The following is a 26,597-nucleotide window of genomic DNA, read 5'->3' as shown; positions in this document are numbered from 1 at the left end:
AAGGCCTTGGCTAGGGCTGGGGGTCTCAGATAAGGTTCTGGGTTCTCTCCCCCATGCTCACGTGGTTGTGGGCACAATGCACTTTCTTGCTGCTGTAAAACTCATGACGGTGTGGTGCTGGAAGTCAGCAGAAGAGCATCTATGACATAAGGGGAAGCCTAGACCCTTTTCGAAGGGCTTCCAACTGTTAAATCAGGCCCATTTAGGACTATATCCTCCTTTGCTTTCAGTTTTTAAAAAAATTTAATTCCAGTATAGCTAACATACAGCATTAGTTTCAGGTGTACAGCATAGTGATTAAACGCTTCTTTACATGACTTAGTGCTCATGATGTTGAGTGCACTCTTAATCCCCTTAAACTCTTTCACCCATCTCCCCATGTACCACCCCTCTGATAACCATGTTTGTTCTCTGTAGTTTTTGTTTTGTCTGTTTTTTTCTTTGTTCGTTCGTTTTGTCTCTTAAATTCCACATGTGAGTAAAATCATATGGTATTTGTCTTTCTCTGATGTGTTTCACTGAGTATTATACTCTCCAGATCCATCCACGTTGTTGCAAATTGCAAGATTTCATTCTTTTTTATGGTTCTGTAATCTTTCATTGTGTGTATATATACATACACACACACACACACACACAACATCTTGTTTATCCATTCATCTGTTAATGGACACTTGGGCTGTTTCCATAATTCAGCTATTGTCAATAACAATGCAGTGTACATAGAGGTGCATATCTCTTTTTGAATAAGTGTTTTTGTATTCTTTGGGTAAATACCCGGTAGCAGAATTACTGCATCAGATGGTAGTTCTCTTTTTAATTTTGGGGGGAACCTCCTTCGTGTTTTCCACAGTGGCTGCACCTGTTTGCATTCCCACCAAGAGTGCAAGAGGGTTCCTTTTTCTCCATATCCTGGCCAACACTTGTTGTTTCTTATGTGGTGTTTTCATGAGAGAGAGAGAGCTTGCAAGCTAGGGAAAGGGGTATAGGGAGAGATAGAATCTTTAAGCAGACTCCATGCTGACATGGGTCTCAAACCCATGACCCTGGGATCATGATCTGAGCTGAAATTAAGAGTCGGGCGCTCAACCTACTGAGCCACCCAGGTGCCTTTCTTTTGTTTTTGACTGTAGCCATACTGACAGGTGTGAGAGGATATTGTGGTTTTGATTTGCATTTCCCTGGTAACGAGTGGTGTTGAGCATCTTTTCATGTGTCTATTGGCCATCTGTAGGTTTTCTTTGGAGAAATGTCCATGTCTTCTATTTTTTTAATTGAATTATTTGTGGGGTCTTTTTTTTTTTTGGTGTTGAGTTGTAGAAGTTCTTTATGTTTTGGATACTAACCCTCTATCCAGATATCTCTTTATGAAATATCTTCTCCCATTCAGTAGGTTGCCTTTTAGCTTTGTTGATTGTTTCCTTTTCTTTCCTTCTTTTTTTTTCACAAAATTTTTAATGTGTATTTTTGAGAGAGAGAGCACTAGCAGGAGAGGGGTGGGGAGAGAGGGTGACAGAGGATCCAAAGCAGGCTCCACACTGACAGCAGACAGTCCGATGCAGGGCTCAAATTCACAAACCGTGAGATCATGACCAGAGTTGAAGTTGGATGCTTAACTGACCGAGTCACCCAGATTGTTTCCTTTTCTCTGTAGAAGCTTTTTATTTTGATATGTCCCAGTAGTTTGTTTTTGCTTTTCCCTTTCCTCTTGCTTTTATTTCCCTTGCCTCAGGAGACCTATCTAGAAAAATACTGCAATGGCCAGTGTCTGAGAACTTCCTGCCTATGTTCTCTTCTAGGATTCTTATGATTTCAGGTCTCACGTTTAGGTTTTTAATCCATTTTGAGTTTATTTTTGTGTATGGTATAAGAAAGTGGTTTACTTTCATTCTCTTGCATGTAGCTGTCCAGGTTTTCTAACACCGTTTGTTGAAGAGACTTTTTCCCGTTGCATACTTTTTAAATGTTTATTCAGAGAGAATGCGTGTGCAGGGGGAGGGGCAGAGAGAGAGGGGGAGAGAGAGAATCCCAAGTAGGCTCTGTACTGTCAGCACAGGGCCCGATGCAGGGATCGATCCCAGGAGCCAAACTTGGGAGATCATGACCTGATCCGAGATCAGGAGTTGGGCGCTTGGGGCACCTGAGTGGCTTAGCTGGTTAAGCGTCCGACTTTGGCTAAGGTCATGATCTCGTGGTTCATGAGTTCAAGCCCCGCATCAGGCTGTGTGCTGACAGCTCGGAGCCTAGAGCCTGCTTTGAATTCTCTGACTGACTCCCTCTCTTTCTGCCCCTCCCCTGCTTGCACTCTGGGTATTTCTCTCTTAAAAATAAACACTAAAAAAAAAAAAAAAAAAGAGTTGGGCGCTTAACCAACTGAGCCACCCAGGCGCCCACTATTGCATATTCTTGCCTCTTTTGTTGAAGATGAATTGACCATATAACCATGGGTTTACTTGTGGGCCCTCTATTCCTTTGATCTGTGTGTCTGTTTATGTGCCAGCATTATACTGTTTTGACTGCTAAAAGTTTGTAGTATATCACTCTGACTGTCTGGGGGTCTTTTGGTGGTTACATTCAAATCATAGGATTGTTTGTTCTAGTTCTGTGACAAATGCTGTTGGTATTTTAATAGAGATGGCATTAAATGTGGAGTTGGCTTTGGATAGTATTGACATTTTAGCAACATTCTTCCAGTTCATGAGCATGGAATATCATTCCATTTGTTTGTGTTACCTTCAGTTTCTTCCATCGGTGTTTTATAGTTTTCAGAGTACAGGTCTTTCACCTTGGTTATTTTATTTTTGGCACGATGATAAGTGGGCGAGATGGGATTATTTTATTAATTTCTCTTTCTGCTACTTAATTTTTAGTGTATAGAAATGCAACAGATTTGTGTATATTGATTTTGTACCCTGCAGCCTTACTGAATTTATTTATCAGTTCTGGTAGTTTTTTGGTGGAGTCTTGAGAGTTTTGTATATAGAGTATCATGACATCTGCAAATAGTGACAGTTTTACTTTTTTTTTTTTAGGAGTTTATAATTTTATTGAACATTTCTGAAATTTTTGTTTGTTTGTTTGTTTATTTATTTATTTATTTATTTATTTATTTAAAATGGACATCCAAGTTAGTTAGCATACAGTACAGCGATGATTTCAGGGGTAGATTCTTTGATGCCCCTTCAGGTTTACGTCTTCCTTACCAATTTGGAGGCCTTTTATTTCTTTGTGTTGTCTGATTGCTGTGGCCAGAACTTCTAGTACCGTGTTGAATAAAAGTGGGTGAGAGTGGACATCCTGGTCTCATTGCTGACCTTAAAGGGAAGCTCTCAGTTTTTCCCCATTCGGTATAATGCTAGTTGTGGGCTTTTACTCATCAAAGATCTTTATTATCTTGAGGTATGTGCCCTGTAAACCTGTTTTTTGAGGTTTTTTTTTTTTTTTTATCATGAGTGGATGTCTACTTTGTCACATGCTTTTTCTGCATCTATTGAAATAATCATATGGTTTTTACTTTTTATTGATATGAGGTATCGTGTTGATTGATTTGGAAATATCAAGCCACCCTTGCATCACAGGGGTAAATCTCACTTGATTGTGGTGAATGACTTTATATATACATATATATATATATATATATATATATATATACACACATATATATATATATACACACACACACACACACACACATATATATATGTATACATATATATGTTTACATTTCTTTTTGAGAGACGGAGAGCACAAGTGGGAGAGGGGCAGAGAGCGAATGAGACACAGAATGCGAAGCAGGCTCCAGGCTCTGAGCTGTCAGCACAGAGCCCGATGTGGGGGTCGGACTCCCAAACTGTGAGATCATGACCTAAACCGAAGTTGAGCGCCTAATGGACTGAGCCACCCAGGTGCCCCTGTGGTGAATGATTTTTTAAAATGTGTTTTTGGATTTGGTTTTCTAATACTTTGTTGATTAATTTTGCATCTATGTTTATCAGATATTGGCCTCTGTTTTTGTTTTGTTTTTTGGCGTGTTTTTATCTGGTTTTGATATCAGGGTAATGCTGGCCTCATAATACAAGTTTGAAAGCTTTCTTTTCTATTTTTTAGAGCAGTTTGAGAAGAATAAGTATTAACTCATAGATGTTCGGTAGAATTCCCCCTGGGAAGCTGTCTGGTCCTGGACTTATCTTTGTTGGGAGTTTTTTTTGATTGCCGATTCAATCATTATTGGTAATCAGTTCAAATTTTCTATTTTTCCTGCTTAAGTTTTAGTTGGTTATATGTTTCTAGGAATTGATTCATTTCTTCTAGGTTATCTAATTTGCTGGCATATAGTTTTTCCTAACATCCCTTATAATCTTTTGTGTTTCTGTGGTTTCAGGTGTTATTTATCCTCTTTCACTTCCAATGTTGTTTGAGTCCTTCCTCTTCTTTTTGATGAGTCTGGCTAAAGGTTTATCAATTTTGTTGATCTTTTCAAAGAACCAGTTCCTGGTTTCACTGATGTGACCTGTTGTTTTTGAAATTTCGGTTTTATTTTTGCTGTAATCTTTATCATTTCTTTCCTTTTATTCATTTTTGGTTTTGTTTTTTCTTTTTCTAGCTTTTTTTAGGTATAAGGTTAGGTGGTTTATTTGAGATTTTTCTTCTTGGTATAGAGCTATATCGCTTTTAACTTTCCTCTTAGAACAGCTTTTGCCGAATCCCAAAGATTTTGTGTTTTAATTTTCATTTGGCTCTGTATTTTTCTGCGTCCTCTTTGATTTATTGGTTGACCTACTCATTGTTCAGGAGCACGTTATTTAACCTCCATGTATAGATGTTCTTTATAGATTTTTTTTCTTGTGGTTGATTTCTAATTTCAGTGCTGTGGTTGGAAAGGATGTATAGTAGGACTTCAATCTTTTTGAATTTGTTGAGATTTTTTTTTGTGGGCAAATATTTGATCTGTTCTGGACCATGTTCCATATACATTTGAGAAGAATGCATACTTTGTTTTTTTGGGCTGGAATGTTCTGAATATATCTCTTAGATCCATTTGTTCCAATGTGTCATTCAAAGCCACTGTTTTCTTGTTGGTTTTCTAGTTGGATGATCTGTTCATTGATGTGAGTGGCATTTTGTTTTATTTTTTATTTTTAAATGCTTGAGTGAGATTGCATGAGTGGGGGAGGGGGCAGAGAGAGAGTCGAGAATTCCAAGCAGGCTCCATGCTGTCGGCACAGAGCCTACTGCGGGGCTCATGAACTGGGATCCAAAATCAAGAACTGGATGCTTAACTGATTGTTGGGTGCACAGTTGTTCTGTCCTTCTTTTTGACTGTTTACTTTGTGACTTTATAGTGTCCTTCTTGTTTGTTGTTACAGTCTTTATTTTAAAGTGTATTTTGTGTCATGTAAGTATTGCTACTCCAGCTTTCTTTTTAACTCCCATTTGCATGGTAAATGCTTTTCCATCCCTTTACTTTCAATCCAAATGTGTATTTTTTGTGTAAAATGAGTCTCTTGTAGGCAGCCTATAGATGGGTCTTGCTTTTTTATCCACTCTGTTACTGTCTTTTGATTAGAGCATTCAGTCCATTTACATTTAAAGTAATTATTTATAGGTATGTACTTAGGCCCATTTTGTTACTTGTTTTATGGTTGCTTTTATAGTTCTTTTCTGTTCCTTTCTTCTCTTGATCTGCTCTCTCAGGGTTTTTTGGCTTTGTTTAGTGATATACTTGGATTCCTTTCTCTTTATTTTTTTGCATATCGGTAACTGGTTTTGGATACGTGGTTAGCATTCAGTTTGTACATAACATCTTCTGCACATGGCTTTATATTAACTTCATGGTCACTTAAGTTTGAACACACCTTTACTTCTCTTCTTTCCACGGTTTAGGTGTATGGTTGTCATACTTTACATCCTTTTATTTTCTAAATCCCTTGACTGATTTGTATAGATGTACTTAATCTTATTCTTTTTGTGTTCCCTAATTGTCTTACTCTTACTTAACGGTCTTTCGGTTCCACTCAAAGAGTGGAAATGACATTTCTTGTAGGGCTGGTTTAGTGGTCATGAACTCCTTTAACTTTTATTTGCCCGAGAAACTCTTTCTTCCTCCTTCTATTCTGAATAATAGTCTTGCTGCCTAGAGTATTCTTGGCTGCAGATGTTTTTCCCTTCAGCACTTTGAATACACCCTTTTGACCTGTAGAATTTCTGTTGAAAAATCAGCTTATAGCCTTCTGGGATTTCCCTTGTAGGTAACTGTTGTTCTTTGCTGTTGGTGCTTTTAAAATTCTCTCATCACTTCTTGTTGCCATTTGAATTGCTGTTTGTCTTGGTATGGATCTGACTGGGTTGTTTTTTTGAGGGGGAGGGTGTTCTCTGTGTCTCTTTGATCCGGATTTCTGTTTCTTTCCCCAGATTTGCAACAGTCTCCAGCTGTTGTTTTTTTCAAACATATCCTGTGACCCCTTTTCTCTCTCCTCCTTCTGAGACATTGTGCTTGATGGTGTCACTGAGTTCTCTATGTCTGTTTTTAGTTTTTATTATTGTTTCTCTCTGCCGTTAAGCTTGATTACTCTGTCCTCCGATTTGCTGTTCCAGTTCTTGTGTTCCCTCTTGTCTCCTATTAATTCCATCTAGTGCATGTTTAATTTCAGTTACCGAGTTCTTCATCTCTGATTGGTTCTTTCTGATGTTTACTTTCTTTGTGAAGCGTATCCCACCCTTAAGTCCAGTGAGTATCCTTATGACCATTCCTTTAAATTCTCTTTGAGGTGGGGGCGCCTGGGTGGCTCAGTCGGTTTAGCGGCCAACTTCGGCTCAGGTCACGATCTCGCGGTCCGTGAGTTCGAGCCCCGCGTCGGGCTCTGTGCTGACAGCTCAGAACCTGGAGCCTGTTTCGGATTCTGTGTCTCCCTCTCTCTCCGACCCTCCCCTGTTCATGCTCTGTCTCTCTCTGTCTCAAAAAGAAATAAACGTTAAAAAAAAAATTAAAAAAAAAATAAATTCTCTTTGAGGTGTATTACTTATCTACATTTCATTTAGGTTTCTTGCTGTGATCTTTGTCCTCTTCTTTAATTTAGGGCATATTCCTCTGTCCCATATTCATTCTAAGTCCCTGTGTCTGAGCCGCTTTTCCCTGTATCCCAGTCTTCTGCAACGACTGTCTTTGCTTTTTGTGGGTGTGGTTTGGTGCCTGTGTTATTAGCGAGGCACTCTGGCGCCACGTCGGGCTTGACTCAGACCAAGCATTTGCCATAGATGTAGTTGCTCCTGTCTGCTTGGTGCTTTCCTGCTGTCCTCTGGAAGGCTTTTGTTGGTGGGTGGGGCCTGCATCCAGACCCCAGGCCCTTCCTGGGGCTTCACCTGGGCTCATGTTTGTGGTTTTCTTCCCTTTTCTCAGGGGCAGGAGTCACTTTGGAGCGGTGCCGGCCCCTGTGAAGGCTGCTTAAACACTGTCAGGCCTGTGGCACTGCTTTGGATTGGCTCTGGCTAAAGGCACATAGTTCGGGGGCAGGTCCACAGGAGAATGTGGCGGCAGGGTGTGTGTGTGGCCAGCAAGGTGTACGTTGGGACGCGCAGCCCTCTCGGATGAGGCGGGCCTGGGTGGAGGGCCTGATCTGCACACGGGTGTGCCCAGGCAGGGAGTGTGGTGGTAGCGCGATTCGTGCGGGTCTTCTGTGACAGCAGACGTGGACCACAGGCCTGTCTGGAAGGGCTGCGTCCGTAGGAAAATGCAGTTGGGGCATGATATTAACCCGCTAGGTGGTTCTGAGCTAGTTTTTGTAGGTGTTCAGTGTGTCTCTGCTGGGGGCCAGGGGACGGAAATGACATCGGTCAGCTCTTTTGTTCCTGGAAAAGTCTCCTGATGATCCCTGCCCCTCTAGCGCATGCTCTGAGATTAACAAACAAATCTCTCCCCAGTATCCCCCAGGAGGTTTTGAAACTGGTGCTTCTCTGCTGTAACTCCATGGGACTATTTTTGTGCTGTCTCTGGAAGGATGGGGACTGGTTTTTGCCTTTCTGGCTCTCCCAGAGCCGAGCCCACTGAGTTTGAAAGTTCCAGGTGTTGAATCCCTACTGACTGTAAGGACTTGGGAAATTTGGCATCTCTGATTTTCAGTGCCAAATGTTCTGGGGATTTGTCTCTGCCCCTCCTACCCTCTTAGACCTACCCTCTTCAGTGTGGCCCTTGTCTACATTTAGATGTGGGCAGTCTGTTCTGCCAGTCTTCAGGTCATTTTCCGGGCTATTTATACGGACGTGAGTGTCATCTGGGTGTGTCAGTGGGACGGTGTGAGCTCAGGGTACTCCTACCTTGCCATTTTCCCAGGGAGTCCCAGGATCATCTCCTTTTTAGCTTAGTCCATTGATTTGGGTCTTTAATTGTATCTGAAAATCCCTTTACCGTTGCTGTGTAATGCAATGCAGTCATGGGGATAACACCCAGAGGTGGAGATCCTGGTATGTGTTGTTGAATGTTGCATATCACAGGTGTATATACTTTTTTATTTTACCAAGACGTCCTGATTTTGTGTGAAATGATTTCCAATTCCATCCACTAGCTGTTTATAGAAATTTTTAGATGTAGTTGACTGTTCTTTTATTCTAGGATGAAGCATCAATCCCCAACACGCTATGCCAGTGTCAAAACACTGATTTTTAAAGCCTCTAGTTCAAAGTGAAAAGTGTACTTTATGAAAATATTATGTTCAAATGAGGCATCAGTTAGGCATATAGATAAACACGGCCGCTGCCTGGATTGTGGGATAGGATTGCAGCCCGGCCCTGAGAATACAGTATCTGTGAACGAAACCACAAGTGGGCCAGTCAGTATAGAGAGAGGAATTTATATGTCACAATTAAAAAGGATGGCGGGGACATTAAAGTCAACAGCAGCAGGGCGAACAAGAGGAAACAGGAAGAAGGTATCCGTCCTTGCCTCATTCTTGGTCTCTGAAATTAAATGTTCTTTTTGTGAAACTTGGTTATTCGATCCACGTCAGTTAATTCAGTTCCTATATTTGTAAACAGGATGTCAACAGGTTTAATCTTGAATGCAATGATGCTCGATTGGTAACACGATCATCTCGGGTAGTGGTTTGTGACGAACTCTCGAGACCAAGTCTGAGCTCCTCTCAACACGATATCCATTAGTAACAACTTTTTGTGGCCCTGGAGGGAGGAGTAGGAGCAGTGGTAATCACACACATTTACCGTCTCATCCAGATATCCTGTTGTTACCTTGACGGTCAGTTCAAAACAGTGGATTACTACCTCGTTCACCTGTGTCTGAGGTACTGAATCCCTGCATGGATAACCTGGCAGATCCCCTGGTACATCCTACACTCTTTTTCCTTGTTGACTCCCTCTTTGTGCTTCCCACCCCCACCATTTGGGCTCTGGCCCTCTAATTTAGTGCAGCGGTCAGAGCTTGGGTTTGATTGAAAAAAGAAAATGTTCATTGAATATAGTTTCCATTAAATTTTAGTTAATGGACTCTGTCGTGAGAGATCTCCACGTCACTTTCGATTAAGTGCATTCAAGTGACGAGAAAAATGGCTCCAGTAAGTCCCATGTTGATACAACGGTTCTAAAGATATTAGATACTCCGTTTCCTTCCATTTTGTTTTTTTCCCTTTTTTTGTAGGCTTCGTATGCCTTAAGTCCTTGAGGGGGTTAAGAATTGACTGATTATGAGGAATGGAAAGAGGGCAAATGGGGCTGAAGTACAGAGAGTGAGGAGAGAGTTCAAAGATGTGTGACCGTCAGGTTTTCAGTAGGAAGTAACGTGATCATATCTGGGTTTTCAAACATTGCTCTGGTTACTGCAGTATGAGGATGAAGTAGGGAACAGAGATACCTACCACGGGAGCGTGCCTTGATGCTCTTTTGGTTGATTTAAACAAGCGTAGGCAACGGTTTCAAGTAGACGAAATAGTACGGATAAGGATACGAAGCCAGAAAGTGCATGTTCCGTTGTGGAACCCTGGTCTTTTATGCAATGACCATACATTTGCATGTTATTTTGAAAACAATAGCGAGCCGTCTTAAAGTCTGTGCTCATGTAACTTAATATGGATAGTATTTCAAATTTCACGTTTACTCGTACTGCTCTGACAAAACAGCAACAATATGTACAAAAGTCTTGTATATTATTAAGTGATATTTAAATGTAAGGTGTAATTGTTTTAATCATTCATTAGCAGTAGTAGTAATCAACCATAATAAGCCTTTCATTACTGTGACTCTTTTTAAGAATAAGATAAAACATTTAATTACCAGTGAGTCCTTCATAAAGTATATCTCTGGATTCTCTTACACGTATCATTGTACTTTCATTATTGCCTGTTACCGTTTGAAGTACATTTGGGTTAGGGAAAAAATAAGATTAGTAACATTGAAGTTTGAATGGGTTTACTTTAATTTGAAAGCATACAAAAATTATGCATAAAAGTGATTTTCTCAAAATGAAAAAGACAAAGTCATTGTGTGGTCTCAAAGCAATACTAATTACTAGAACACAAATTATTTCTTATTAGCTTATTAGACCAAAAATCTGTGTCTGTGTAGTTCTGTTCATTGCAGAAATTAGGCAATAAGATTTTCTCCACATTGCACACATGAACAAATGATCAGCGATTGTACTGTTTTCACTTTGAAATCAAATTCACAATTGAGAAGCAGTGTCTTCTCAAGATAGATGTATTGTTATGTACTTGAGATTTTCAAAAAGTTTTCTGTGTTCGTTTTTACGTTTGAAGTATACGACACGCTGGGAGAAAGGATGGATAGTCTAGCATGGAAAGCATGGCTGCAGTGATGCCCCCAGGAGAATATTGAGACTGCAGATATAAAGATGCCTACAAGAGCAAGAATCATGATAGACCATGAAAACGCATAAAGACAGAGCTTAGTATGTTTTCCAGGAAGGCTACGCATTTGGAAGCAGATATTTATTTATGTAATTTATTATTTATATTATTGAAGAATAATTGACATACAGTCTTATGTTTTAGATGTAAAATATATTGATTCCAAATTCTATGCATTAATCAGTTCTCACCATGATAAACGTAGTCCCCATCTGTTCCAGTACAACATTATTACAATATTATTGACTGTATTCCTTATGCTCTACTTTTCATCTCCACGACTTACTTATTTAATAGCCGGAAATGTATACCTCTTAATCCCCTTTATCTTTATTGCCCCTTAGTCCCTCCCCATCTCTACTCTGGCAACAATTAGTTCTCTGTATTTAAGAGTTGGTGTTTTAAGTCCCCTCCCCACCCCCCCAGATTTCATATATAAGCGAAATCACATGGTATTTGTCTTTGACTAATTTCACTTAATACCTTCTTTGTCCATTCACGTTGCTGGAAATGGCAAGATCTCATTGTTTTTTTTATAGCTGAGCAATATTCCAGCGTGTGTGTGGGCATTCATCTGTTGACTGACACTTGGGTTGCTTCCATTTCTCCGTTACTGTAAATCATGCTGCAGTAAACATAGCGGTAACATACATCTTTTTGGATTGTTTTTGAATGGTGTTTTGAAATCTTTTTGAATTGTGTTTGGGTTTTTTGTTTTTTTGTAAACACCCAGTAGTGGAATTACTAGATCATATCGCATTTCTATTTTTAATTTTTTGGGAGACTTTCCTGCTGTTTTCCACAGTGGCTGCACCAATTTACATTCCCGCCAGAAGTGCAGGAGGGTTCTTTTCTCCACATCCTCACCAACACTTGTTATTTCTTTTTAATTTTTATTTATTTTAGAGACTGGGGTTCGGGGAAGAGGGAGAGAATTCTAAGCTTAGTGCAGAGCCCAACATGGGGCTCGATCCCATGACCCTGGGATCATGACCTGAGACAAAATCAGGAGTCACTCAACGGAGCCACCCAGGTGCCCCAACACTTCTTTCTTCTTCTTCTTCTTTTTTTTTTTTTGGAAAAAAACCCTTAATTTTTTAAATTCAAGTTAGTTAACAGTGTGGTATTGATTTGAGAAGTAGAACCCAGTGATTCATCACTTACACATAACACCCAGTGCTCATCCTAACAAGTGCCCTCCTATTTATTTTTGATACAAACTATTCTGACGGGTATAAGGTGATATCTTACTGTGATTTTGATTTGTGTTTCCCTGATGATGAGTGATGTTGAGCACCTCTTTGTGTGTCTGTTGGCCCTCTTTATGTCTTTGGAAAAATGTCTGTTTAGGTCCTTTGCCCATTTTATTTATTTATTTTATTTATGTATTTTCAAACAAAAATAAAACGTGCCTGTTGTCAGGTAATAGTGATGTTTACAGAGTGATGTGATCCAACCAAGTGACCTTCATGCAGCATAAATTTGTGTACTATCTCATGTGGCTCCTTATAGACCCAGCTTGGTTCTCGTCCCAGGTCTCCTCTTAGAGTTGCACCTGATTTTATTCCATTTTCGTCCAGATCCACTGGGGGATGGGACAATTCTGCTTCTGTTTCTTGGCTGGGAACTACTTGATCCCGGAAGTCTTGAGAGGACATGGCGAGGGACGGTCCATCGCACACACCACGATGGTGGATAAAAGGAAGAGGAGCTCTGCCCCTTTGTAAAGATCAGATTGTTTTTGGTGTTGAGTTATAGGGGTTCTTTATACATTTTGGAGATTAATCTCTTACCGCATATGCTACTTGCAAATACCATCTTCCGTTCATTTGGTTGCCTTTTTGTTTTCTGATGGTTTCCTTTCCCGTGCAGAAGCTTTTCACTGTGGTGTAGTTCACATAGGTTATTTTCTACCCAGTGCCCACGGAGACCATTGTCCGGGAGATTACTTCCTATGTTTTCTGTTACGAGTTTTATGGTTTCAGGTCTCACATTTAGGTCTTTCATCCATTTTCAGTTTATTTTTGTCTATGATGTAGGAAAGTGGCCTTATTCATATTTTGTATATGATGTAAGAAATTTTGATTCTTATGCACGTTAGCCATCTAGTTTTGCCAACGCCATTTATTGGAAAGACCACCTTTCCCCATTGTGTATATATTTTTTGCCTCCTTTGGTGTGGATTAAATAACCATGTACGTGTGGGTTTGTTACTGGACTCTCTATTTTCTTCCATTGATCTCTGTGTGTATCTTTGTGCCAGTACCATACTGTTTGGATTACTACTGCTTTCCAGTGTAGTTTGAAATCTGGAATTGTGATACCTCCAGTTTTGTTCTGTTTCAGGATTGCTTTGGCTATTTGAGGTCCTTTGTGGTTCCATACAAATTTTAGGATTATTTGTTCTACTTCGTGGAAAATGCTATTGGTACTTTGATAGGGCTTTCGTTGAACCTGTAGATTGCTTTGAGTAGGATGGATATCTTAATGATATTAATTCTTCCCATCCATGAGCAAGGTATATTTTTCCATTTGTGTATGTCATCTTCAGTTTCTTTCATCAGTGTCTTCTAGTTTTCAGAGTACAAGTCTTTGACCTCCTTGGTTAAGTTTACTCAGATTCTTTTTGGTGCAGTTGTAAATGGGATTGTTTTCTTAATTTCTCGTTCTGCTGCTTTCTTATTAGTGTATAAGAATGCAATAGATTTCTGTATATTAATTTTGTATACTACAGCTTTACTGAACTCATTCATCAGTCCCAATAGTTTTTGGGTGGAGTCTTTGAGGTTTTCTGTGTATAGTATCATGCCATCTACAAATAGTGATAGTTTTCATTCCTCCTTACAAATTTGGAGGTCTTTTCTTTTTCTTGTCTGATTGATGCAGCTAGGACTTCCAGTACTACGTGGAATAAAAGTTTTGCAAGTGGACATCTTTTGTCTTATTCCTGATCTGAGAGGAAAATCTCTGTTTTTCACTGTTGAGTATGAGGATAGTTGGGGGTTTTTCATGTATGGCCTTTATTGTCTTGAGATATGTTCCCTCTAAACCTACTTTCTTGAGAATTTTGATCATGAACAAATATTTTGCGGATTGCTTTTTCTGCATCTATAGAGATGATCTCATGGTTTTAATCTTTCCTCTTGTTAATATGATGTATCACATTGATCTGCGAATACTGAACCACCACACATCTCACGGAACATAATTAAATTTTTGCAGGGTTTAAGATTCTTCTCAAGATCTGTTGCATGACCCATTGAGCACTTATCCATACATATAAAAAGCAGAAAGGGATAAAGGGAATAACTGTATGTTATAGTCCAACTATGGGTGCCAAATACTGTGCTAGATTATTTTCATGCCTTATCTTCTATACCCATATTAATAAGATCTTTTCGTTTTACATGGCATGAAGTTCAGCAGTGGTAAGATGTCTGGTGTTTTACATTTAGTAAGTTATAAACCTGTAGGCAGAACTTACATATAGTGTTGACACTTGAATGATATGGATTTGAACTGTGTGGGTCCACTTATTGAAAGATTCTTTCATAAAAACAACAGTATCATAAATGGCTTTTATGATTTTCTTAATCTTTTCTAGCTTCCATTATTCTAAGAATATGATATACAATGCCTATAACATAGAAAATGTATGTTAATCTACTATTTGTGCTATTGGTATGGTTTGAGGGCAACAGTAGGCTATTGGTGGTTAAGTTTTTGGGAAATCAAAAGTTATGCACAGAGTTTAGATTGTGTGGGGGTCCAGTCTCTCTAGCCTACACATTGTTCAGGAGTCAACTGTATTTGATCTCAAATTTCAGGCACTTTTTAGTATACCAGACCCTTTGTAGGACAAATGGGTTATACTGCCCTATGACAGAGAATAATAAAATGCATGCCTTGGTTGTACCAATGAGCCTTTGGAAATGTAACCCAGTTTCATATATATATTTTTTGGTTTTTTGTAATATTTCCTCACATTGAAAATCTGAAAGTGCCTCTTTGGGTCTTTTATTCTCCCAACACCTCTGGAATGAGAAAGGCAATGATTTCTCGACAATTCGTCTCTTTGGTCCCAAGTTTTTATTTTTTTATTTTTTATTAAAAAAAATTGTTTTACGTTTATTTGTTTTTGATAGCGAGCACAAGTGGGGGAGGGGCAGAGGGAGAAGGAAACACAGACTCGGAAGCAGGCTCCAGGCTCCGAGCTGTCAGCACAGAGCCTGACGCGGGGCTCAAACCCGCAAAGTGCTAGACCATGACCTGAGCGAAGTCAAAGGCTTAACCAACTGAGCCACCCAGGTGCCCCAGTAAATTTTCTTTCTTAAACTGTAGTGGATATTTTAAGGGATGCAATTGGGAAGACCTCTGATTGCTTGAAAGGTATTCTTTTATGATTAGAATAATCTGATATAAAAATGCCCTAATCAGTACTTATTATCATGGAAGTGGCAAAGGTTGGGCCAAGATTTAATTTTAGTCCGGTGTAGTGAATAGCTTTATTTATTGATATTTATTTTTTAGGATTCATTTAGTTTTTCCTATGTTAAATTTGTGAAACATTTGGAATGTCAGCTGTTGATTTCAATTATGAAAGTCCATTATTTTGATATGGTCCCTGAAGTTCAGTTATATTAGCTACTGAAATGCCTGGCTCAGTACTCCGTTATGGTCAGGATGTAATAGTTTTCGGTGTCAGAGCATCGTGGCGCGTGGGCGTGCACAAAGGTAGCGAGGTAGAGACCATGAAAACACTTGACCTGTACTTGAAGATGGTGTTTTCGGATTGTGCACTTGTCTACGTCTAATTAATTTAGGTCTAGCTCTGGTGCTTCTTTTCAGTCCACGAGGGTACCAGCTGTAGCTCTGTAATCAGAATTCACTAAATGACAACTCGCTGCCGGCCACAGACCATGTGTTTCTTACTGTGCGTCATGCGAAAATACAGCCCGGTCCTCAGGCAGAGTAAAATTCTGGATTAAGGATTTCGTTTCCAAGGCAAGATCCATTCACCCTGGAGGCTGCCTCAGTTCTCTATTCAGGGAACAGTTGGCTTGTCCCTATAATTACAATAACAACGTGCTAGGCACTAAGAGTGTAAAGAAATGACTTTGACCCATTGTTTTTTTGGTTTTGTTTGTTTGTTTGTTTGTTTTGGTTTTTTTTGTTTTTTTTTGTTTTTTGCTCTCCTTTATGTTTAATTCAGAATTATGGAATTTTGAGAACAGGAAATCACTATTCCCCATATTTACTGCTGTAAACTCCCGAAAACTCAAAATAACCAGTGAAAAAACAACTTAAATAATGTCTTTAATACATATGTGCAAACTTAAAAAAAATATGTCAGTATTTTGTGCACCTTAAAATAAATGTCCACTCGGGGCGCCTGGGTGGCTCCGTCGGTTGAGCGTCCGACTTCGGCTCAGGTCATGATCTCACGGTTTCGGGGGTTCGAGCCCCACGTCAGGCTCTGTACTGACAGCTCAGGGCCTGGAGCCTGCTTTGGATTCTGTGTCTCCCTCTCTCTCTGCCCCTAACCCACTTGCATTCTGTCTCTGTCTCTGTCAAAAATAAACAAACATTAAAAAAATTTTTTTTAAATAAAAAATGCACAAATTATTATTTTCATTATTTTTTTTAAAGCTGTCACTCTATCATTTCTAGGGACTAGAAATCAATACTGTGGTAATGATTTCAGGCCACACATTACTATGCAAGTGTAAGTCAGTGTTTTACAGGAGAAGTAATTCATAAAATTCTGCTTCAGGTCATTGTTTCACTGTCCCCCTCCCAACTGCATTCAAGATTTATGTAGGCATACAGTTTCTCTTGCTGCCTGGCTCTGTATCCTTCATTAAAATTTAGTACGGATTTCAAAGTGTGTCCCATGAAAATCATAGTGTGGTACTTGAAGGATATTTCAGTTCATGAGTATGGTTGGGAAAAGAGTGTGAAATTGTTCGAAGTAATGATCTGGCAGATTTAGATTTCCATGATAAATACATCCGAATCAAAAGAGCTTAACAATCTTAGCTTAATCCTCGTAAGTTATGATAGCAAATGTGGCAATGGAGAATAGGTGAATTCTCTATCTAGAAACTACGTTGTAAATCCTACACCAAAAAAAAAGATACCCGAGTTATAAGAGAATTTGTATGGAAAATTTCAGGTATTTCTCTCATTTCCATGAGAACATTCTCAAAAAGAAGTATGTCTCCTTTAACATAAACTCTAAATTTCCCGTTTATATCATGAACCAATGAGACTAAGGTCACAGCCAAATGTATTTAGATTTATAAATCAGTATTAAACTTGATAAAAGAACTGATGTTTATAGAAAGCTGTAGCTACGAGGAACGTCTGGGTAGCTCAGTGGGTTAAGCATCCGACTTCGGCCCAGGTCATGATCTCACGGTCTGTGGGTTTGAGCCCCACATCGGGCTCTGTGCTGCCAGCTCAGAGCCTGGAGCCTGCTTCAGATTCTGTCCCTCTCTCTCTGCCCCTCTCCCACTCACACTCTGTTTCTCTCTCAAAAAATAAACATGAAAAAAAAAAAAAAAAACTGTAGCTACCAAACCAGAATCCCTTGGCTTACTTATTTAATAAAAATGTTTTTTAATGTTTAAGAGAGAGAGACAGCGTGCGAGCTGGGGAGGAACAGAGACAGGGAGACAGAGTCCAAAGCAGGCTCCAGGCTCTGAGCTGTCAGCACAGAGCCTGAGGTGAGACTCAAACCCATAAGCAGCAAGATCATGACCTGAGCCGAAGTCGGTCGCCTGACCAACTGAGCCACCCAGGTGCCCCTGACCTACTTATTTTTAAGCGCATGTCATGGTAATATTAATTTGCCATCGGTAGTTCTTTTTAAATGTTTACCAATATTACAAATTGGTTTCTGTGCGTGTTGAATGTTGTGAGTCCTATACAGATGTATTCACTTTTTACTCATATTTTTATCTGGTGCTTTCCGGATGAATTTAGAGTATGAACTAAGCTTAAATATCAAACAATTTTAAATATGTCCATGACCAGAGAAATGGCCAGATTCAAAGCTTGTCTGTGTCTAGACTGTGACTGCAGTTTGAGTTGATTCAGAAAGTTACTGATAATTTCTGTATTTCAAGATACATTGAGAGTCAGGAATTTTATTTAAAATATTCTTCACGATCTGCGAGTGGTAAGGGGATGAGAAGGGCAGGACTAGCGTTGGGGTTTTGTCCCCCTCGCCACCATCCTGCGGCCGGGAGCTGCCGGTGACCAGCTGGGGTCCTGCCTGTCGCCTCCCCTTGTCAATTTCGATACTCCTACCCCTTACGTGTGAACATAAAAAGAAAAACACTTCCCTGCATGGTTCCTCACCCTTCCTCGTGGAGGGGGACGTGCTGACTGGGGCAGATAAATGAGCACCTGAACCTGGGACTAGCTCCTCGGAGTCCCTGACTCTGCAGAGAACCCCCCTCCCCGTAACCTGAGAGGTTGGCGCGCGCCCTGCCGTATCCCAGTACCTGGAATCTGGGCTGCAGCCTGGGAATGTTGGAGATGCATGTCAGCGCTTCCCTGTCCTACCCCTGTCCCGGCGGGGCCACGTTCAAGCTGCGCGGTGGTGGGTAGGGGTGCGTTATGTTCATTTGTATCAAAAATAAGTGACCGTGTGCAAAAGAATCAGGAATTTTAAAGTTAAGTTTAATTTCCATATGGAGAAAAACATTGGATTTTGTATTTTTATAGGTGGTAGCTAAGAACCATGTTTAAGGTCACTTGGCCATTTAAGAATGATAACGCTGTTACCACTAATACTGTTATTCATGCTACCACATATTAAACACTATTCTGTGTCAGGCACTGTCCTAGACATATTGATGCATTTTAGAATACCTTTTACAGATCTAAGATATAAATGGTCTTATTGTCGTTTTTCAGATGTGGCCATTGGGATTCAGTAAATTGCCCCAAGTCATATAGCAATAAAATGAGCGAACCAGTCTTTAAACTTAAATCTCTTGTGATAACATCTGATCTAGAGGGAATTTTCACAGACCTTTAGCAAATGCTCATTGCTCTAAGAGCAAATATTGAGAGGGATATTTTACAGTAGTTTTAGGAAAGTGGTGACTGTATAGAGGAAGGCTCTCAGAAGTTTGTGAGATGATTCATGGTGTCTTTGTCCAAGGACTAGGATACACACGTGCAAGGCAAAGGATGCACAGGCTTTAAGAACATTGCCTAATGTGTAGATGGGCATTGAGTGGTGACACCAGACTTCATGCTGTTCTGAGAACTATTGGAGATAACTGTCTACCAACATACCCAGTATCTTTTAAAGGGAGGCAATATATTTGAGACCCTACAATGATCACCCACAGTGCCCTACGTAAAAATTATGAGACACATGATAAAAGAAAGTGTTACACTACTTTTAAAAACACAGTTAAGAGAAAGAGACCCAGAGATGACCCAGATATTAGAATAAGTGGGTAAGGATGTTAAAGGAAAAGATCATAATGTATGACTGGGTGGAGAATCTTAGCAGTGAAAAGGAAAATATACAAAAGAACCAAAGGGAAAATAGGGTATTGAAAATAATAGTATCTAAAATGCTAAATCACTGGAGAGACTTAACAACTGTTTGTAGACTACAGAAAAAAGAAGTGAACTTGAATATTGGTCAGTAGAAATTATCCAATTTTTAAAAAAGAAGATTTAGAAGAAATGGATAGAAACTCACTGATTTGGGGGGGGGCAATATATAGTGGCCTAATTATATGTAATGTGGGCAGAAGGAATATTTGAACAAATACTGGCCAGAAATTTCCAAAGTTAAAAAATAAATCCATCTGATCAAGAAAACAAATTACATACACTGGAATAACAGTATGTGTGATGGCTGACTTCTTGCCAAAAAGAACAGAAGTCAGAAGACAGTGAAATCTTTTATTTTATTATTTTTTAAACGTTTATTTTTGAGAGAGAGAAAGAGACTGCACGTGTGTGTGAGCGGAGGAGGAGCAGAGAGAGAGGGAGGACAGAGGGTCCCAAGCTGGTTCTGCACTGAGAGCAGAGAGCCCCGATGTGGGGCTTGAACTCACACACCACGAGATCATGACCTGAGTTGAAGTCAGACGCTCAACCAACTGAACCATCCAGGGGCCCTGACAGTGAAATCTTCCAATACTGAAGGCAGGGAGAGAGGATTCCCTGTTAAGCTAGAATTCGCTATCCATTGGAAATGCCCTTTGAAATAAGAGAGAAATTGGAACATTGTTGGATAAATAAAATTGTAGAGAAATGTGACAGGAAATGACACCAAACAGTAACTAAGATCTACAGGAAGGAGTGAAGGTCACCAGAAAAAGTAGATCCGTACGGATATGGAAAAAGCATTATTTTTTTAAATTTTTTTTAAGATGATTGTTTCTTCAAAGCAAAAATAATAACCTTATATTGTAGCATTTATTGCATGTGTAATGTAAATACAGCAACAATAACACCAAAAATGTGGCATATGAAATTTTCCTGTTGTGACATTATAAATTCTTTTTTTAAAAGTCACTTATTGGGGTGCCTGGGTGGCTCAGTCGGTTAAGCGGCCGACTTCGGCTCAGGTCATGATCTCGCGGTCTGTGAGTTCGAGCCCCGCGTCGGGCTCTGTGCTGACAGCTCAGAGCCTGGAACCTGTTTCAGATTCTGTGTCTCCCCTCTCTCTGACCCTCCCCTGTTCATGCTCTGTCTCTCTCTGTCTCAAAAATAAATAAACGTTAAAAAAAAAGTCACTTATTTTGAGAGAGAGAAAGAGAATGTGAGTGGGGGAGGGGCAGAGAGAATCCCAAGTGGGGTCCACAGTGTCAGCAAGGAGCTCAATGTGGGGCTTGAACTCACAAACCTTGAGATCAAGACCTGAGCTAAATCAAGAGTCAAATGCGTAACTGACTGAGCCACCCAGGCACCCCTCCTATTGTGACATTCTGACGTTTATGTGAATTTAGACAACGTGAGCCCTAAGCGTACTGTAACATTTAGAGAAAACATTAAAAAACGACAAAGTAATTTAGTTTAAAACGCGACGGTGTGAAATAAGAAGACTAAAAACATTTGATTAACTCGAAATATGGCACAAAAGAGCAGGGGAAAAAAAAACTACTAGAAAACAAATAGCAAGTTGGTATACTTAAGCCCATGAACATGATTGCATCAAATATAAAACAACTGAGGAAACCAATTAAAGGCAGAGTTTGTAATAAAAGGAATATCAGTTGTCTAAATGAGCTAAAGATGGAACCTGTATATTGGCCCGTAGATTATTTATTTCTCCATCCAGGCTGAGACCAGCGAGCTTAAAAGATTACGGGCCCTAAACTCAGATTTTGAGTTATTTTTTGAATAGCCTAAATAAGCATTTTTTTTTTTTTTTGGTAATGGAGGGCCTTCCTCCTTTGCATACCCTATGAAACCTCATCTGATAGGTTTTACTCTTATGGTATGACACTATAGTTCTAAGACCTCCAAGGTGCAATGACCTTTCAAAGCTGCCTGACCCAGAGACTCCTTGTTCTGCTGCTGATCAACATCATCTAGACGTGTAAGGTCTCTCTCTGATCCCCTTCTCTCCTGGTAGTTCCCTTCCCCTCCTCCCCTTTCTAACGGTTGCCCCCTTGCCATTGCCTCTGGCCCATCTCCTCCTGGGAGGAGCTTCCTTCCCATGCAGGCTTGTCCCCATGCCAACCAATTTCTGGAGCAGTCGCCTAATCCCTTAACACCCACCGTCATGTTCTCCGCAATAGATGAGCTTTATTTCTTTGTGTTTTAATTTTGAAATGCTTTTAATAATGTTGAGAGACCAATATAAAAAAACCCACAGAGAGCCTTCATGAAAATTCTTCCAATTCTGCCCCTTTTCAGCATTTTACCCTATTTGTTCTACCTCCAGCTCGCTCTGTCGTGCTGTTTATGGTGTTTGAATACACACATGCAACTTGTCTCTGAATCATTTGAGAAGAAACTGTAACCACTAAAAATTTCAGTGTGCGTTGCCTCAGAACAAGGGTACCACCTAACGTGCCCCACTAGTTACTCAAATTAAGACCGTGAAATTGATAGCACATTCTCACAATCTGTGAATGAAGGTCTCCTTTAGATTTTGCCAACTGCCTCCACAGTGTTTTACCTGAGTATAAGCCAACATTTTAAATACATTTAGTTGTCACATGTTTTTAGAGTTTTTCAATCCAGAGTAGTTCATGTGTCTCACACGGTTTTCAATATCTTACAGGCTTTGAGAGGTCAGGTCTTATAATTTTGTAGGATGCCCTTTGACCTGGGTCTATCCATTGTTTAATCATGGTAACACCCAGGCCACCCATTTTTTTTTTTTCAGAAATGATAGTGAACTTTTCTGGGTGAGTTACATAATTAAAATTTATTCATGTATTTATTAGTGTAAGTATGGAAACCTAGATTGATAACTTGTTCCACGGGCCATATCTACTAATGTCATTATTTTATGTTGAAATTACTACCAGTCTGGCTAGGGGGGAGCCTTTGTGGCTGAATTTGATCTCCTTGAGAGCATTTCCATTATTTTCAGGAGCCACCAGATATTTCAAGTTCATCTTGTACGTTCTTTGCCTCAGGTCTGGAATCAGCGATTTTTCCAAGGATGTCTGGTTCCTTTTGGTAGAGAACATAACAAAAACACCAAGAACTAGATGTGCTGATTACTACGGAAATGTTACTGCTCCTAGACCTTCCTTTTTTTTTTTTTTTTAAATGTTTGCTTATGAGCGACAGAACATGAGTGGGGGAGGAGGAGCAGAGGGAGAAGGGGACAGAGGATCTGACGTGGGCTCTGGGCTGACAGCAGAGAGCCCGATGTGGGGCTCGAACTCAAGAACTGGGAGATCATGTCCTAAGCCGAAGTCGGACACTTAACTGACTGAGCCACCCAGGCACCCCTCCTACACCCTCTTAATAGAGCTAGGAGATATTTATGTATGTACATACAGACACACATGTGAACGGACGTCTGCATTTCTTAAAATTTTCAATGTTGCTTACCATCATAATAGAAGAGATTACATTAAAAACAATAGGGTCTCTGTATATGCAAAACAAAACAAAGCTACTCGGGGTGCACTTTAACACACACTCTTGTTAAAAACTTAACAGAAAGTAGTAGTAATCTGAATTTGATTAACTGGATACATATAAACGATCCCTACAGCTCATATATAGAACATTTCCCTCAATTTGGGAATACTTGGGTGTCTACTCTTTTATTAAAATTTGTTCTGAAATCCATAACCAGTGTAGTAATAAGGAAGAATAAAAGACATACATAATAGAGTGGAAAAACAAAAACAGTCTTTGTAAAGATGGCAGGATCGTTGATATTAAAAAGTAAAGGATATACCATAAAAAGGATTGAAATTAATATTTAGCTGGTTGGCAAGATACTGTGTCAGAATAGAAAACCAATTGTATTGGGGCTCGGTTAGTTAGCATCTGACTTCAGCTCAGGTCATGGTCTTGCGGTTTGTGAGTTCGAATCCTGCATTGGGCTCCTCGCAGGCAGTGTGGAGCCTGCTTCAGATTCTCTCTCTCTCTCCTCTCTCTCTGCCCCTTCCCTGTTTGCGCTTTCCATCTCTCAAAATTAAAAAAACAAAAAAACTTAAAAAAGAAACAATTGTATTTAATTATACCAGCAAAAAGCAGTTGGAAAATGAAACTTAAGAAATCACATGCCACTGACAATAGTATAAAAAAATAGGAACAAACTCAAAAGACATGTAAGATCTGTATATTGATCTGGGTGAGGGAAGTCATTGGTGAGAGAAGACCTAAGTTAGTGGAGAATTCTACTGTATTCGTGGAAAAGAATATTTAAAACTGCTAAAGTGATGCCTGGGTGGCTCAGTCGGTTAAGTGTCTGACTTCAGCTTAGGTCGTGATCTCACAGTTCATGAGTTCGAGCCCTGTGTCGGGCTCTGTGCTGACAGCTCGGAGTCTGGAGCCTGCTTTGGATTCTATGTCTCCCTCTCTGCCCCTCCCCCGCTCATGCTCACTGACGCTCTGTCTCTCAAAAACAGATAAGCGTTAGGAAAGCTAAAAATGCTAAGATGTTAATTTTCCCACAAATTAAATCCATAGATTTAATGTAATTCCAGTCAAAATCACAAAAAGCTCATGGGTAGAGATTGACGAGGTGGTTTTAATGTTTATGTGAAAATGAAAGACCAAATGGCCAAAGCAATCTTGAAAAAAATTGTCGAAGGTTAATAGAATCACACTACCTGATTTCAGGATTTACCGTAAAGCCACATAATAAAGACAGTCTTGTGTTAGCCTAGGACTAGAGAACAAATTCATCCCAACTACATTCATATGTATGCAGTAAGTTGATTTTTGATAAATGCATGGAGGTAATTCACAGGGGAAGGTTTAGATTTTCCAACAAATTAAGCCAAAGTGAATGGATATTTATACAGAGAAATATGATGCTTGACCACTATCTTATACTAAGAAAAATTTTACTTATGACACATCAGAGATGTAACTTAAAAGCTAAAACTACAGATCTTACAGAAGAAAACGTATTCAACTTAATCTTTATGCTTATCAATCTTGACAAGCTTGGTATTGATAAATATTTCCTAGGACTCAGAATGCATTAACCAGAATGAAAAATTGATAAATTGGACATCATCAAAATGAAATCCTTTTGTTCATCAAAAGGCAATATTCATAAATGAAAAAGACCGTAGGCTGGGATGTAACATTTGTGTTAGATGTATCTGATGAAGGATGTATCTAGAATGTATAAAGAACTTCAAAAAGCCAGTAATAAGAAAACCTCATAAACTGACAAAAGATGTGAAATTTCATTTTACTGAAGAAAATATGTACATGGTGCATAAGTATATGAAAATGTATGCAACATTATCAGACATTAGAGAGATGGGAATTAAACCCCCAATGAGAGGACTATGTGCCTTCTAAAATCACAAACATTAAAAAGACTTTGAAACCAAGCGTTGGCAAGGATGTGGAGAAATCGAAGTGCTCCTATGTTTGTGGGATCGTACAAAGGGACAACTGTGTTGCAGTGTTTCTTGGTCGTTTCTCAAGAGACTAACTGTAGAGCTACTTTATGACCTATAATTCTGGTTACAGGAATTCGTCCAAGAGAAATGAAAAGTCTTAGAAAAGAGTTTGACAATAGTGAAAATCGAAAATAACCCAAATGTTTATTTGGTCGATGCGTTTTGACACGTTAGAGAGTCAAACAGTGGATGCTACTTAGCAATAAAAAACACTGGATGCATCTTAAAAACATTTTCTTGAACTGATGTAGACAGAAAATAGTACTTACTATAGGTACTTTTATATGAAATTCAAGAACGCACCTAATTCCTCTGTGGGTTAGAAAGGAGACCAGTTTGTGCGAAATCTGTCTTGATGGTGGTATTAGATACGTGATTGTGCACAGTTGCCAATAGTCTTTAAATATGCATTTTATTGTATGTATATTTCATGTCCGTAAAGACATTATGAAACACTGTCTCAGTCAGTGTTGGTAGTAAGCAGATGGCTCAGCCAAAGAAAGAGATTCAAAGAGATTTTGATGAAGCGTGTGCAGGGTTAAGAAAACCACTACAAGCTAGTATATTAGCCCAGGACCACTCATGGCAATTACTAACACCGTAAGCACTAACCCAAGAATAAGGGGATGAGAGCCGTTTGGTTGAGGGACACAGCGAGTGTGAGATGACTACATGTAGACAAAATCGGAGGAATATTTCTATAGCAGTATCCCTCCTTCACCCTGGACTCTGGCCAGTGATTGTCACACCCAAGCCAAGCCTGAAGTTCTCAAGAAAACATGTTGAAGCAGTCCACATAGGTTAGTTTCTTTGGGCTCAGAGCACAATAAAGAGTTGTAGAGAAAGTACCCAGATGGAGAAACAGTAATTATCCTTTATGGACATAGATGGCAGGAAAGAGTCATTCTAATTAGGATGGTTTCACTCATTTGTTCTTTTGCTCGTTCACTAAAAAGCCCTTTACAGTGCATCTGCTATGTGCCATGAACTGCTCTAGAGAAATAAGCAGATTTGGCTTCTGACCCTCAGAATTCTATGGTCACATTGAAAAAAATTAGAGTGTCATATATTCAAGGTAGAAAAAGAAACTGAGAACAGAATAAAAATATAAATACTATTCAGTCCAAAAAGCTAATAGAGGAAGAATTCGCTTCTAGAAAATTATGATGTGCACTGGGGATAATTATGGGATAAGGACAATACATTCTTTGTGTGTGTGTGTGTGTGTGTGTGTGTCTAAGGAATAACAACCACCTTAGTCCGATTAATTCACAGGAGCTACATAGCTATTGCCGACTGATCCGAGTAATTGGATTTTCTGAAGGCTACATTTAAAACATTCTACCCACATCAGTAAAAACTGTCCTGGAAAATACTTGGTTGAAGAGGTTAATAATGGCTTCTTATTTTTATCAGCTTAAGACAGATATCTTAGTAGACACATTTTACTAGTGTTTGTGAACACAAAAGCTTTCTGCTGGGTAACTTATCAGTGACAAATTTCACTTTTTCAGAAGTGTCTAATTCAGAAAATATTGCACGAGATTTATTCAGGCTGAAGTACTTTGTCCAAGATATCCTGACTTGTGAAATACAAATGCTTTATTGTCGTATATCCTTTTATTTA

Source organism: Acinonyx jubatus, chromosome X, assembly GCF_027475565.1.
Source record: "Acinonyx jubatus isolate Ajub_Pintada_27869175 chromosome X, VMU_Ajub_asm_v1.0, whole genome shotgun sequence".
Classification (NCBI taxonomy): Eukaryota; Metazoa; Chordata; class Mammalia; order Carnivora; family Felidae; genus Acinonyx; species Acinonyx jubatus.
Note: the sequence above shows the minus strand (reverse complement) of the source record.